The sequence below is a fragment of the Mesoplodon bidens genome (assembly GCF_964165515.1).
Source record: "Mesoplodon bidens genome assembly, chromosome: X".
Classification (NCBI taxonomy): Eukaryota; Metazoa; Chordata; class Mammalia; order Artiodactyla; family Ziphiidae; genus Mesoplodon; species Mesoplodon bidens.
In genome coordinates this window covers 28,728,895-28,743,808 of record NC_138163.1, presented here as the reverse complement: position 1 = coordinate 28,743,808, position 14,914 = coordinate 28,728,895, and the positions used below count along the sequence as shown (strand labels likewise).

General features: G+C 52.8%; 1 protein-coding gene across 6 annotated transcripts in view; it reads left to right on the top strand.

The window, feature by feature from the left end:
* The first annotated feature begins 2,552 nt into the window (after nucleotides 1-2,552).
* Nucleotides 2,553-14,914, top strand: part of BCORL1 (BCL6 corepressor like 1) — a 60,607-nt gene continuing 48,245 nt past the window's right edge. For 2 of the 6 annotated variants that reach the window (XM_081222726.1, XM_081222721.1), the window contains exons 1-2: nucleotides 3,240-3,367; nucleotides 3,936-4,015. The gene's annotated coding sequence lies outside the window, so the exon portion shown is untranslated. Of the gene's footprint in view, nucleotides 2,640-3,239; nucleotides 3,368-3,935; nucleotides 4,048-4,892; nucleotides 5,016-6,749; nucleotides 6,803-14,914 lie in introns of those variants that run through there. The other 4 variants (XM_081222723.1, XM_081222722.1, XM_081222724.1 and 1 more) reach the window with 4 other exon arrangements.

Genomic DNA, 14,914 nt, shown 5'->3' with positions numbered 1-14,914 from the left:
GAGGTCACACTGCTAGCTATCGACAAGACAGGACTGGGATCTGATTCTTAGAACTCTACAAACAATCCTCTTTGCATTACACCAAGCTGCCTCTCTGGGTCCAGCTGTTATCGATGGGAGAAACAATTAGAAAAACAATCCTGCCTGAAAAGGAATATTTTGAAATGAAATGGAGGCGCTATTCCATATTAAAAAGAGCTCCGGTTGTGGAAACAGGACTACTGGGGTTGAATCCTGGCTCAGGCACTCACTAGCCATATGACCTTGAGCAAGCCACTCATAGCTGCTCATGGACTCAGTTTCCTCAATTACAACATCAAGAGTTGTAGTGAGAAACAAGTGAAATAACACAAGTGAAAGGGCTTTGTAAACACTCTGATGTTGTACAAAGGTAAGGTATTATTATGATGATGTTGTGGTTCTAGCCTCAAATAAAAGAATCATTAAACTCTACATTCTTTACAAGGTTTCCCACAGCTCTCCCCACCCTGCTCCTTGGTTTCCCATCATCTCCTGTAGGGCAGGAAGTGTGGCCCCCCAACAGGAAAAGGCTCAGAAATGCTAGGGCTTCAGCCAGGAAATAGCCATCTTGCCCCAACCTTTATTTCACCAGATAAATGATGCAGCCAAATGGTGAGACACAGACGAGTGGGAACGGAGGTGTCCAGAATCTGTTTCAGCCTCAAACCAAGGGGCAAGGTAGCCCTAAGGCCCTAAGGGCCTTAAGAGACGTGGAGATTTAGTAATTACCAGATTAATTAAAATCAGTGAAGACAGCCAATTTAAATCAAAGCAGAAGTGGTGGGGCCTGCATTATCAGGCCCGATAGAGGCAATATCCCCCCTTAATAATGCATTTTGAGTTCATATGTTGATTAGCTTAAACAAATTATTTTCCAGTATCCACTTTCCCTTGGTGCAACTTAGGCCAAACACTTTTTAAGGTGTGTGTGGGGTGCATGGCAGGGCAGGAGTGGTCAAGTAAAACAGCAAGTGAAGAGGTTCCCAAAGCAAAGTAAAATGGCAAGTGGTATGTCCACACTGCTGGCAATAGATTTTGACGTCGGTGAGGACAAGCAAGAGGGGTCATAGAACACCAGGCCTCAGCCAGCAGCAAAGCCACTGCAACCTTAGTGGCTCGCCCTCCTCCGCAATACTCACACACATCCCTCAAACCAGGTGAGGGAGACATACCAGGCAAGTCTCAACTGCCATCTCTAAAGTCCTTCCAAAGGAGAGAAGGAGAGAAGACACCCCACAGCTTAGAGATGGAACCTCTGGGCCTAGGACAAAGGAGGGGGGCGGGGAGGAGGGGGAGGAGGAAGACATTAATCCTGCAGGGCTTCCTTCCAGTCCACATCACCCTCTGGCTTCCTTAGTATAGATAAATATATAATAAATAATATCAATATATCTGCACATTAAAGATCTTTTTTTCAAATTCCTGCTATTCATTTCACATTCCGTTTACAAAGCCCTGAACCCTCCAGGAACTGCGGGGCACCTCCCCTAATACCCTGTAGGTTGAGGCAATGCCTTTGAAGTCCCCACCACCGACTCAGGGTTGGAGCTGCTAAGAAACACCCTAAGACTGAAAGTAAGTCCGCCAGGCAGCTTCAGCTCCATCGCAAGCTGCTCTCCTCAGAGTTAATGTAAAGTCATCAGAGTTCCAATGTGGACCGCAGGCTTCTCAGCCCTTCAGTGCCGGGGACAGCCTGGGATGTAAACACATACGAGGATTTATTCCTTTGGCCAGGAGAGGAGTCGTTAGGGTAAAGGGTAAGGGTCAAGGGGTTCAGTTTGGTGACTGAGGAGCCCGGGGAAAGAGAGCCAGGTTTTCGGCCCGAGTCGTGCAGGCTCCCCCCTTTACAGACCTTTCGTCCCCCTCCTCCTTCCTCCCTCGGGCCTCTCACTCCTACCCGCCCCCCCACCCAGATGCCTCCACGCCCAGGCCGGGGGCTGCCCTTTGAGTTCTGCCCAGGGGGGCTGCAGCCCCGGCCGTTGCCACGAAGGGTGGGCCGCCCCGGAGACGCGAGGCGAGGCAGCGAGCCCCGGCATTTTCCCTTCCCCAGCACCTGTCCCACTTCGGCGCCGGGGCTGGGGCTGCACCCGCGGGCGGCCTCGGTGCCCGTGCCGGAGCCACGCACCGAGGTCGCCCGGGTTAGGGAAGTGGGGGGCCGGGGGAGGGGCGGGGCGTCCGGTGGGGGCGCCCCCCCGCAGGCAAGACCCTACCACCCCGCACACACAGAGGCTAAACGGAGAAAGAGAGAGCCACACATAAAGCTCGAGCGAAAACGGTTGCTCTCCGACCCCAAGCGGCGTTGCTCGCCCCCCCTCCTTCCTGGAGCCAGGGGCTGGCCGGGGAAGGTGGCTCCGTTCTTCCCCCGTGGCCAGTGCGGGGTCTGCGGCTGCCCGGCGAGGTTCCGGCTTCCCCGGGGCTGGCAGGGGGAGCCCCGAGAACTGCAGGCCTGCCCCCCTTCCTCCTCCTCCTCCTTCCCCTCCTCCCCCACGTGTCCTCCCGGAGCCCAGCGGCCTGATCCCAGCACCCCCCTCCACCTCCCTCCTCCTCCCGCTTCGCCCGCTTCCCCGGCAGCGTGGAGAAGAGCAAAGTTGCGACAGCGGCCGAGGGGCTCTGCCCAGGTGAAGGGGGCTCCGTGGGAGCGGGGAAGGGGGGGGACGGCGCGGCCCTGCGGCGGGGGCGGAGAGAAGATAAAGAAACTTGCTTTCCTCGGCCCCCACCCCGCGCGGGTTCGGATCTTGCGTGGACCCAGCCCTCGTGGCGAGACGCGGCAACACCGCCGGGACCGAGGCCGGCACCGGGACCGGGACCAGGACCGCGCGCCTGAGTCGGCTCGGCGGGCGCAGGCAGCGGGCCAGGCCGGCACCCAGGCAAGGGCGGGGTGGGTGGCCGTACACCGGACCGAACCGGGGACTCCGGTGGCCTGGGCGCGGGCCGAACCCGGATCGGGCCGAGTTGGGTGGCGAAGTAGGACGTGGATTGGGGGGGGGCGCGGCGGGAGGGGGAAACCAGGCCCGGCCGGACTGGCCTGGGCGTGGGGGCGGGGGGCGAGTTCGGGGCACTTGCTGGGCTCGGGACCGAGCAGTAGGGCGGGGCGGCGCTAGGGGCTGGGCCGGACCAGCGGGGAGAGGGCGAGGGGAGGGGGAGCCGGGGGTGGAGTAGGGGCGTGGAGTTGCGAGCGGGGTCTGGCCTCGGCCGGGGGCGAAGGTAGATCGGCGGGGCCGCCAGCGGAGGGAGGGAGGCCCGCGGCAGCGCGGCGGCGGCGAAGGCCAGCTTCCGCGGAGTTTGTGCCCGGGCTTCCCGGGCTCCGGCAGCCTCAAGCGCACAAATGGGGCTAGGGGATTGACTGGTAAGCAACTACGAGTGTTAGACGGTGTTCGGTGGCGATTCCGGGAAAAGCTAGGAGAGACACTGTCTGCAATTATGCCGCACCCCCCCCCACCCACCTCTTTAGCATCTGGATTCTGCTCTCAGGGGGCCGCGGACCCTCCCCGCCGCAACCCTTTCACTCTCCGGCACTCCCACCGCCTCCCCCCGCCCCTTACTCAGCCATCTGACTCTCCTAGGGTTGTGTGTTTGGGGGTGGACGACGGCGGGGGGGGTGTAATACTTTTCCTCTCGCGGCGGCAGCCTAGTTCCTATCTTATTCCTACATGTAGCATTGCTTCGAGTAGCATGGACATTGGGGTTTAGATAATCTACCCCCAACTAACGCCCCCCCCCAAGCGATTTGATGGCTTTTAAGGAAGGGGACGAATCCCTGGATTTCCACGCCTGGGATGAGGTTTGAGGATTGGGATTCACCCCCAGCTCACTTCCACTACCAACCCCTCTTTCCTTGTGAGCCATTTCCACAGGGATCCGAACTTGAGGGGGGGGGAACGGGAGAATTAATGTGCCTCTCTGTCTCTACACAGGGTCGGCGTGGCCAAGGACGGCTAGTCTCGGAGGGAAAGTAGCCACCAGTCCAACTCGGGTCGCCCCCACTATTACTTCGGTGAGGGGGGCAACGCTAAGAAGGGGATACTGGTGGGTAAGGGCCCAGTATAAGGGAGGGGGCTGGGTAGTCGCCCCCGAGGGACTCCCTTTCTTGGCTGGGAGGGAGACGCGAGCCCCGGCTTCAAGGGAGGGGTTCCGGGGAGGGAGATGGGGGGTGGCGATGAGGGGGGGCGGGATGAAGGGGGGAGTCACGCCCTGCCAGCAAGGGGAGCCTCCCTCAGGCCCCTGGGAGAAGGGGACTGAATGTGTCTGCTCTGTGCTGCCGGGCAGGGGAGATCTGGGGTCTCCGGATTTGCACACTGGATCCAGCACTAGTGGCCTGAGAAGTCAGGTCGGGGCATAAGGTGGAGAGCGTTGGAAGAAAGAGAGAAACCCCTGGCCGTGGTGCACTGATCATTTCCCTTCCTCAACCTCCCCCTTCGTGGGGCGTACGGGGGGGGGCGTGGAGCTCCTGCAGCCTCTCGAATTGAGCGCCTCCGCCTCTCCTGGGAGTCTAGCTTTTTGCCCGGCTTGCTGCAGCTACCGCTGCCTCCCTCTCCGGAATCCGCTCGGTCCTCGCAGCGATCCCCTCCTCCTCCCCTCCCCTCCCAGTGTCACCGGGGCTGCTTGGCTCTGCCCCCTTCGCCGCCGCTTGCTCCCTGCTTTCGTCCCTCCCTCTCTTGCTCTCTCCCTCCCTTCGCCTCCTCCTCCCCATTCCTCCCCCCGGGCAGGCGGCATTCTGGGAGTTGTAGTCCCGCGGAGCGGTGGCTGGCGCCGCCCGCGAATCCGACCGGACTCCACTTCCCGTCGAGCCCTGCGACCGGCACCCACTCTACCAGGCTTCGCTCGCACACACAGACACACACACACACACACACCGCTCTCCCCCTCACTCTTTCGCTCGCCGCGGCTGCTGCCAGTGTGTGGCTCTGTCTCTCCTCCGCTTTGCTGAGCCCTCCCTTCTTCCTCTCAGTTCCTAGAGTCCGACCGCCGCCGCCGCCGAGAGAGAGGAGAAGGAGGTCGGTGGCAATAAGGGGCGGAGGGGGCATCAGATCGGGGTAGTATTAGGCGGGTGGTGGCTCAGAGGGGGTAAGAGGGAGTCCGGGTGGCGGCCTGAGCCTCCCCGCGGAGCCGACTCGGGAACAGGTGCGTCTCTTTTTTTCTCTCCTCCAACCCCTCCACCCCTTTTGACTCCCCGGCTTTCTCGTATCCTCCACCCGCTCCTTTCTACCTCAAGCCTTTCCCCAACCCTGTCCCTTCTTCGCCCCGCGGCCGCTCTGCTTGCCCCCCGGGGGCGCCGTCCTCTTCGTGTCCCCGGACGTAGCGCTCCCTGGAGCTCGCTCTGTCCTCGCCCCTCCCTTCGGGACAGCTCCCCTCCACTTCCCACCTTCGTACCCCATTCTTGCCCTACCCTACCCCCTCCTCACCCCTTCTCCCTTAGCCAGGTGAGACTTGTTCGCCACGATCCGAGAGTCTTCATCCCGGCTGGGCGGGGGTCTCCATGGAAACGGGGGTCGGGTTGATCCTGGGGGGGAACCATTGGAATTACCCCACTCCTCAGAAAGGGAGGTGGAGGCTACGGTCTTGTTAACTACCTGGCCCCAACCCCCTGATCCAAGGATCCGACGATCCGAAGGGAGGCTGGCCAGCAGGGCAGGGCGAGAAAGGGCTTGTTTTTTTTGGGGGGGGGGCTGTCCGTGATGAAGTCCTGAAGAGACCAGGAGAAAATACCCTCCAACCTCAGAGGGGAGGTGCGACGGGTGCTCTTAAGGGCTGCTTTCTCCCTGGTGTCGGGGTGCAGGAACCGTAGGGTAAGGGGTACCCCTAGGTGGCGGCGGGGCCTGGGTTCGGGAGTGGGAGTGCTGTGATGGGGGCAGGGGCAATTATCCGAGTCCCTGGAAAAAAGGCGGGGGATGACTTCGGAGCGCCCTGGCTCCGCTGCCCTCGCTCTAGGGGCGGGGGCGCCGGGCCGGGCGCGGCGGGGAGGGGGCTTAAATTGAAGGAGGATGAGATCGGGGGCAATTCATACTAGCCCCGGCAAGCCAGGGGGGAGATCCGGCGTGCAAGCTCTCCACCCGCTTCGCGCCAGGCCTGGAGGCAAGGGGTCTGAGAGCGAAGCCGAGGGCTGCAAGGAGGGAGGCTCCGGTTACTGGGCCGGGTTTCAGGATCGGGGGCAATCCCCCAGCCCTTGGAGAAGGAGGGAGAGGGATGGCCGCGAACCCCAGGGCTCCCCCACCCCGGGTCCTAAGGGGCGTGAGGAACGGACAGCAGGCCTGGCGGAGCTGGATTCGAACGGATCGCGGCTGGGGACAGGGGTGGGGGGGTGCTTAGTGGTGGGCTTTGGGGGGAGCAGTCCCGCGGCGGGGCGGGCGGGCGGGGCGTGGGGCTCCGGCGGGCGGCGGGGCGGGGCCGGGGCGGCGCTGCTGCCGTTGCCGCCGCCGCCGCTGCTGCTCCTGCTGGGGCCGCCGCAGCCGTTGCCGTCGCCGCCGCCGCCGCTTCTGGGTGGGGAACGGAGGCCAAAGGGAGTCCCGTGCCGGGGCAGAGGGCGCCGGCGGTGTGCGGTGGGGAGGGGGCCGTCCTGGGGGCGGGTGCAGGCGGGGGGTGGAGCCCCCGACGGGGGGCGGTACGAGCCGGGACGACGACGACGACGAAGAGCCCCGGGGACCGGGTGCATGGAGGACGAGGTCCTGTGAGAAGGAAGCGGGGGGTGGGTCCCGCGACGGGCCTCGTGGGCTTGGCTCCTCGAGGTTCTGCTTCGGGACAGAGCCCTGCGGGGGTGACCAGAGGCCCGGGAAGGGACCAGGAGGTGAGCTGGACGATGGAGCGGGCCCTCCTTGCTGGGGTCCCGCCGAGAGGAAGGCTGGGCCAGAGGGACGTCCGGGGCAAGGCTGGGAGGAGCCGGCCGCACCTCATTTGGGGATTTCGAGTTATGGAGGTGCGGGAGATTGTTGTAGGCAAAGACGTGGTCGAGGGGAACGGCGGGAGGGAACCACACTGCAAACCTGGGAGGCCGGTGGGGGTGCCCTTCTATTCCGCCCGCCCCCCCCACCAGTGGAAGCACTCTGGTTTTGTTTTATTGTTTTGAAAAATTTCAGTGTTGGCTGTGCGAAGCTGTCGATGCGATGATACTTATTTATTCTTGGTGTCTCCTAGAGCAGACAGTAAGGACAGGCGTACCTTGGTGAGGATGCGTCTAGCCCAGGGTTTAGGGGCTCTTTATGCGAGTGTGGGAAGGGGGCCCTGTAACTTCTGCGGCAGCGGAATACTCTCAAGGCAGTTTGGAGGCAGTCCCCGTGGCACAGAGGTGGAGTACAATTGCAGAAATGTTTGGTGAGACTTCTGGGGGTGCAACTGTAGGTTTGCATTACCCTGGTTAGCCCGTGGTTCTTTCAACTTAGAAGACTATTTCTCAAAGTCACACTGCTGAAACGTTCTTGGGGGAAATGAATGGGGTATGTATTCGGGGTTGGGAGTAGATGAGGTTGATAATAAAATTACCAGGTTGGAAGGGACTTTAAAGGTCATCTAATTTTCAGTTTACCTGTCCTGTCCTTGAACGTTGGGAGAGAGGAAGCTTTATTTGGGGAGAGATGGTAGGCAGCACAATGGAGCAGAGTTTAGGGGTACTTAAATTGGATGGTGATGTCACCATGTAGTACTGAAGAGGACAGTATGTAGGAAAGAAATTTGGAGGATTCCACTGGGGGATTAAATGGGGTAACCTAATCCCAAGAATCATCCAGAGGCTCCAAATAGAAGCAAAATGCAGGGGGAGGAACCTGTAAAATTTTGATGGAGAAGCAAAGTTAGTAGGAAGGACTGGGGGAGCTGGGAGGAGCAGGAGGCTTGGTGATGCAAGTTAAGAGAATCTGAAGGCTGATGGAGTTGACGAGGGACATGGCCATCTGACCAAACTATGTGGATATTGCTAGGCAGTCTCATCTTTTGATATGGCAACTGAGGCAGCTGCCCCTGGGGTGGATGTAGGGGACAAGAGGCACAGGCCATGGGGCACAGAGCCTTACTCAAATTGATATTACGAGGGTTGACCCCGTTGCTAGCTTTGCAGCAAAGGTAGGTAGGTTTATTTTTGTTATGGCGCTGAGAAGTTGCTGATGAAGGAAGGGGAGAGGACTCTGATGTCTCGGTTAAGGAGGACTAGTTCTTGAGGCCACAAGGAAGTGATGGCAAATTGTTGGGACAGGGCAGAGGAAAGCTAAGTCCGTGGGAAGCTCTGCAGTTGGAGTCTGGATTGGGCAGAGTGGAGGGGATTTCCACGAGAAATGGTGGCTGTACCAAGGGCACTTGTAGAGCTGGTTGTTTTGATTTACCAGGAGAGGATAGGGAGGGAAGGAGGATCCCTTTCTTTCTCAGTGATGTAAACTTTCTTGGGAAGCAAAGGGGGTTTATCCAGAGGTCTCTTTGCTTTACTCATGCTACAGTTCACTACATAGGAAAAAAAAGGTTAGTACAGGGGGCAGAGGATCTCAACATGATGAGTCTGGATTATGGGTTTTAGAGAGGGTATTCTTTTAGGGGAACAGAATTATGGGAGAAAAGGACTTGAATACTAGAAAGAAGGAAGGCAGAAAGAGACGTCAGAAGTGGGTTGGTTGGACCCAAGTGAAGAGGGAAGAAAGGTGATCACACTGGTTCCATGTTAGGGCTAAGTAGGAAAAAGTGGAACCTTGAAATCTCCAGGATAATGTTTTCCGAAGTAAAGTTTGAAGAATCTTTAAGGCTCTTTACACTTCCATGCTAGAATCAGTAAGGTTTGGGCAAGAGAGAAGGATAATCTTGGGTAAAAATAGGGCTACAGAGAAACTGATATGTAGGAAGAAGTAGAAATATATTTACACAAAAGGAAATAGGGAGTTTGGAGATACTATACAGGCTGAAAAGTGCAGAATAGAGAAAGAGGGTGGGTGGGTTAACAAGCCAGAGGAGGAAGGTGTTTATTCAGATGTCATTGGGAGCTGGTGTGGGGAAGGTAAAAACTTGCCTTTGATAGCTGCTGCCCTGGGAGGGCCCAGGAAGCAGAGGTTAGCTGGGATCCAGGGCTTATAAGTCTAAGCATTAATTAGAAAATCTAGACTAAAGTAAGGATATTGAATGGGGGAAGGAATTAACCGTCCTAAATAGAATGGCCTTGAAAGAAGGAGAAAGTGGGAATACACCAGTTTTTCCAGTCTGCAAGTGGGAGGAATCCTAGATATATGGAGATGGATGATGGAAATTCCAGAAAGAAACAGGATAAAGAACAGTGGCCTGAGAGCCTTGGGCCAGAATTGGAGGGTGGGGTGGGGGCATGGAGGAGAGGCGCTAATCAGGGGTTGGACAGCTGGAGTGGCTCATTGCTTCTAGGCTGAGCTAAGTTTGAGATGGACTAGAACGGCCTCAGAGGGTAGAGACCTGTTTTCCAGTGTCAACCAGCATCTGGGATTGAGAGAGGAGGAGTTCATGGTTGAGTTGGGTGGGAAAGTGAACACTAGAGTGGAACGGAGAGAGCGCTGGGGAAAGTGGAAATTGTTGGGATAAAATAGACAGGGAAAAGGAGAAGCCACAGATGATTACAGGAGGGGAGAAGGAAGGCCCTAGACCTTTGAGTTTTCCAAAAGGAAGGAAATTTCTTAATGCTGGAGTTCCAGTTGGGTGTGAGTCTCTGCTTGCCAGAAGGTTTAGCATCTGACCGGCCAAAGAGGGAGGTAATAAGAAGTAATCTACCTTTCGGCCACTAGGATGCTATACAGTATTTTATATAATCTCACATACAAACTAGGCTTTATTAACGCCAGTTTTTGAATGGTCATCCTTAAAATAACGTAGAAACTGTTCTCCTTCTAAATCATACGCTTTCCTACTGTTCATAACTTAAAAGCACTCTTTTATGATGAAAACTTTCTTTGGTGAACTAAAGTTGAATTCTGGTCAAGAGTAAAATTTAACTCTATTTCTATCCCCATCATTCCAATATGCTGTTCTGGTTCCCTCTTTTTTTTTTTTTTTTAAAGCAGAAGCCACCCTTTCCCCATAAAACATTAAAAAGTGAATCATTGTTTAAAAAGTGGCTGCAGGCTGCATGTCAAGGTCATATTCTCCCTGCCCAATGGATTGTGATGAATTTGAAGAGAGATGATTTATTATTTGTAAAATGGGGTAATTTTTAGCTTATTCATGAGAGTATGTGACGCAGGATACATCTTCGTTTGGATTTTAAGAAGACCTTAAGCTAAGTATACATGAAGAATCGAGAGTACTGAGGGGCAGGCAAAGTTCTGTGTTTTAGGCTTCTTTGACTGTCTGCTAAGAAATAAAATTTGGTTACCTCATTGCTAACGTATGCCTAGAAATCTTAGTGTTAGTGCCATTTAAGGGTACAGTCGAGTTTTGTTATAATGCTGGTGTCTGGGGACAAGGAGAGCAAGCAGGTTTTCATTTTTCCAAGTTCTATAGAGAAGTGCACTACCTGTGGCTCTGAGCCCCGGAGTGAGTGGATGCACTCTATACCTGGACCTGAGAGGTTATGAGGTGTCTTACTATGATGAGGCTTTACTCAGCGTGACTTGGTGGTACCACGCATGGGTTAGTGTGGTCCAGTGGTTCTCAGACTTTAGCCTGCATCAGAATTACCTGGAGGCCTCTGGAGACATACAGCCCTTGGTTACAGTCCTCATTCTTCTACTTCCTAGTCGTGTGGAACTTTCTTGAGCCTCAGTTTTCTCATCTATAAAATGGAGATGATAATCCCAGTCCCACAGGGCTGTGAGAATTACACAAGATGATGCATCTATAGTGCCAGGTCCATAGCAGGTGCCCAGTAAATGGCATCTATTATTATAGTATAATCTAGTTTTTCTTATTCAATTGTGTCCTATGACATTACCTTTTTATATTACACTATGGTAAACATGGTGGCGGAAAGAAAACTATCAATAGCTCCTGAGTGCTCCCCTTATATCTTGATTCTCTGTGTTCTTTCTCCATATTCCTGTTGTATTAGTACATATTTAGCATTTACGACGTGGTAGGAAGAAAGAGCTTGGCTCATCACTGCATTATTGCGTCCACCTTTGAGGTGGAAGTGGCAGCTTCTTTAACAGCTGTGCTGTAACCCTGCTTAGTATTTCAGAACAGGAACTGAAGGGTGTATATCCAGTCGAAACTTCAGGGCACATTTTGGTCCGTCCTTTAGAAATGACCCAAACGTAGTTTACTAGGGTGACATTTTAAAAAGCCATTGCTTTCTGCAGAGGGCTGCTGTGTTTAATTATGACTGGTTGGGCTTTCCAGCTGTCTCTGACATCTGGAAGTTCTACAAGAGCTGGTAGATAGCGCCCAGGTCTGGTGTGGCTCTATGACAAGGATGTTCATCAGTGATTGGATGAGAGACATTAACGTCTCAAATAGCTCGGGTATCCCCAAACCAAACTTTTGGGCAGAGAAAAACGATGGGCTGTAAAATATAGTCCCTCTCTGCAGCCAAAGTGAACTTTGATGCCAACAATCAGCTATGCCAATACAGGGAGAGTGTGATACCAGGCCAATTTAAAACTAGATCAGTGAACAGATTAATAATTTCTGTTTGACTTCAGAAATGCATTATTATTCTCTACCTGTCCCCCTCCCCAGCAGATCTACCTTCCTATTTATATTATGCTTAGGCAAATATTAAAATGAGTTGTTCCCTGAGCACACATCTACTATAAGTGGCAGAAGGCAGTCCATAAGTCGGCTGGGTTTAAAAATTAGCTGTGGCTAAGCTACAGATAATTGGAAGTTGACTTTATTGTTTTGCCCCAGCCCAATTTTATTTTATTTCTGTGGTTTCTTTATCATGGAAGTAAGGAGAAGAAAGGAGAGAAAGTTTATGAGAGAGCGCAGGAAGTAAAAGGAATTCAAAGACCCAATGCCTTTTTTTTTTTTAGTTAACTAATTAATTAATTTATTTTTGGTTGCATTGGGTCTTCGTTGCTGCACGCGGGCTTTCTCTAGTTGCAGCGAGCGGGGGCTACTCTTCGTTGCGGTGCGGGGGCTTCTCATTGTGGTGGCTTCCCTTGTTGTGGAGCATGGGCCCTAGGTGCAGGTGCTCAGTAGTTGTGGCTTGCGGGCTCTAGAGTGCAGGCTCAGTAGTTGTGGCGCACGGGCTTAGTCGCTCCGTGGCATGTGGGATCTTCCCGGACCAGGGCTTGAATCCGTGTCCCCTGCATTGGCAGGTGGATTCTTAACCACTGCGCCACCAGGGAAGTCGGACCCAATGCTTTTTACATGGGGTTGTTCTTGGTTTCTGCATGGGGTAGAGGGAATTTTAGTTTTTCCCCGTAGTTTAGCAAGTAATTATCGAGCGCATATTGTGTGCTCTGTGTCATGCTAGACACTATTGGGAGGAACTATGAAAAGAAGTAGAAAATATTTTTTCTACCCTTGAGAAACCTATAGACTGTAGCAGATTGAGCCAATATTGAGAGTTTGAAATTCTGTGAGCTAATTGTGTGTGTGTGTGTACCTTTGAATGAGTAAATATATAAAATGAGTTAAGCCCCATATTCTGGGGTGAGAGAATAGAAAAAAAAATAGGCTGATATGGCCTCTCCAAGTATTTGTGTAAGAGGTCCAGGAGAGTTTTTTTTTTTTTAAAAGGCCAGGGCTTCCCTGGTGGCGCAGTGGTTGAGAGTCCGCCTGCTGATGCAGGGGACACGGGTTCGTGCCCTGGTCCGGGAGGATCCCACATGCCACGGAGCGGCTGGGCCCGTGAGCCATGGCTGCTGAGCCTGTGCGTCCGGAGCCTGTGCTCCGCAACGGGAGAGGCCGCAACAGTGAGAGGCCTGCGTACTGCAAAAAAAAAAAGGGGGCCAAAGTTTGGGGAGGAGGAATTCTCTTTAGGTGAAAAATTCCATATCATGAATGCTGTATACTGAAATGGAGGACCTGAGAGCCACTGTCACAGTTTATGGCAGGGAGGACACAGAAGCATCACAAAAGGGATTGAAGTCTCAGATTACAATGATTAAACTTTGGAGTGTGAAAGACACACCAAATATTCACATGGTCCTGCTGAAGACCAAATTGAGGAAAGCCAACTCATTTTTTTGATCTAGTAGAAATGAGAAGTGCTCAAAGGATGACCCTAGTTACTTAGGGTAACATTTTGAGGTGGCTTTGCATTTGGAAAAGGAACGATTAATTTCATGATGTTTAGGTTTTCTAGATATCTGTGACATCTAGAAGTTGTACAAAATCTTGTTCCTAGAGCCTAGGTCCAGTTTAAAGCTATGATGAGGTATTTTCCTTAAATAGAGTAAAATAATTTCCTTGCAGCAGGAAATGGAAGTGAGTACTATTTGAATAATAGGAAAAAAGTATCTTGGCAGTGGGTGGAAAAGCTAAAATGATCTGGTGGTATGAAAATATACGTGAGAGATTAACACTTTTGTTTTTGCCTACTTCACTGCTGAAATCGATTACCTTTGGTCCGTTCAAGTGCTTTTGTGTTATTCTCAATTTTTGCAGATGAGATAGTAACTGCACATAGTGAGATATCTCAGATGGTTGAGAAGTGGGGGCTGAAAATGCCCTCCAAGTTTTGCCCCCCACAGTTTTGGCTTTGGGTACTAGCGTACAGCCGTCCCTTGGTATCTGCGGGGTATTGGTTACAGGAACCCCCGTGGATATCAAAATGGATACGAAAATCCGAGGACGCTCAAGCCCCTGACAAAAAATGGCGGAGTAGAAGGAAGCCCCTGACAAAAAATGGCGGAGTAGAAGGAACACAGTCGGCCTTCTGCATCCGCGCATGAGGTTCGCATCCCTGGATTCAGCCAACCACGGATGTGAAATGAAACCCACGGTTACCGCCGGTAAACTGTATATCATTCTTCAAGGGTATTGCCGTTGTGTGATTAGATGATTCTGAATGGGTTTTGGCAGTTTTAAAACATCAAAATGACTCTGAATGGATGGATTCAGCGCTCGTGAGGAGACTGAAAAGGCTGTGAGTTGGCTTGAGAAAGGTTTGGATGGTAACGTCCACCGGAAGAGCTCCAAAGAGATCACAAGCCTTGGTCACTGCTTTGAGGTGAATGTCTGGCTTCCCAAAGTGACTACTTTGGAGGTAACGACATTTATTCATTTGAATGAGTAAGCTCTCATGCGTTTAGCAGATAGTTAACATTCCTTTGTATCCAAGTCTCATAAATGTTTATAAGGCAGGGTTTTCAAACATGGAGGTACCCAAGGAGTCTGTGAAGGTGTCTGTGCTAGAGCCGTGTGCAGACAACTCCTTAGCCTTCTCGGTAAATACAGGAATGAATGCATCTGGGAACAGGATGCAGTGTCCCTTATAAGACTTATCCCTTGGAGTAGAACTCGTGGAACTATTTGGATAGAAAAAAAACCCTCAGGGTAACCAGGAAGTGCTAGAGTAGAAGGTGGGGATGAACAGTGCAAAGGGCCCCTTCCTCCTTTCAATTGCCCAGCAGATTATTTTCAGTTGATTTTGTGTGTTTGTATGTTTGTGTGTGGTGGTGTATGGTGGTAGAGGAACCTGTTTTGCATAAAGGGAAACAAAGTGATTGGGGCACGTATATAGGACTCTTGAATTTCAAGGAATGGTATTTGGTTAATGGTAGGGAAAGAAGAGGGGATATTGATATTGAGGGGAGAGCCGGAGAATATTAAAATATCCTTATATGGGAAGTCATTAAATTAGAACAATTTAAGTTGGAAGAACTTCCTCATTGGGGGGTGAGGTTTCAGATATGTAATTAAGTAGGAGAAATAGGAATGCTAGTCCTATACGTGAAAGAAGGCAGAGGGACAAGGAGGGTAAGACCTGTGATGAGGGTTCTATATCTAAAGTCAGGTAAAGTTATCCTTGTTGGGTATGTGTAAACTTTCCTATTGAAAACAATGATTTCTGAGA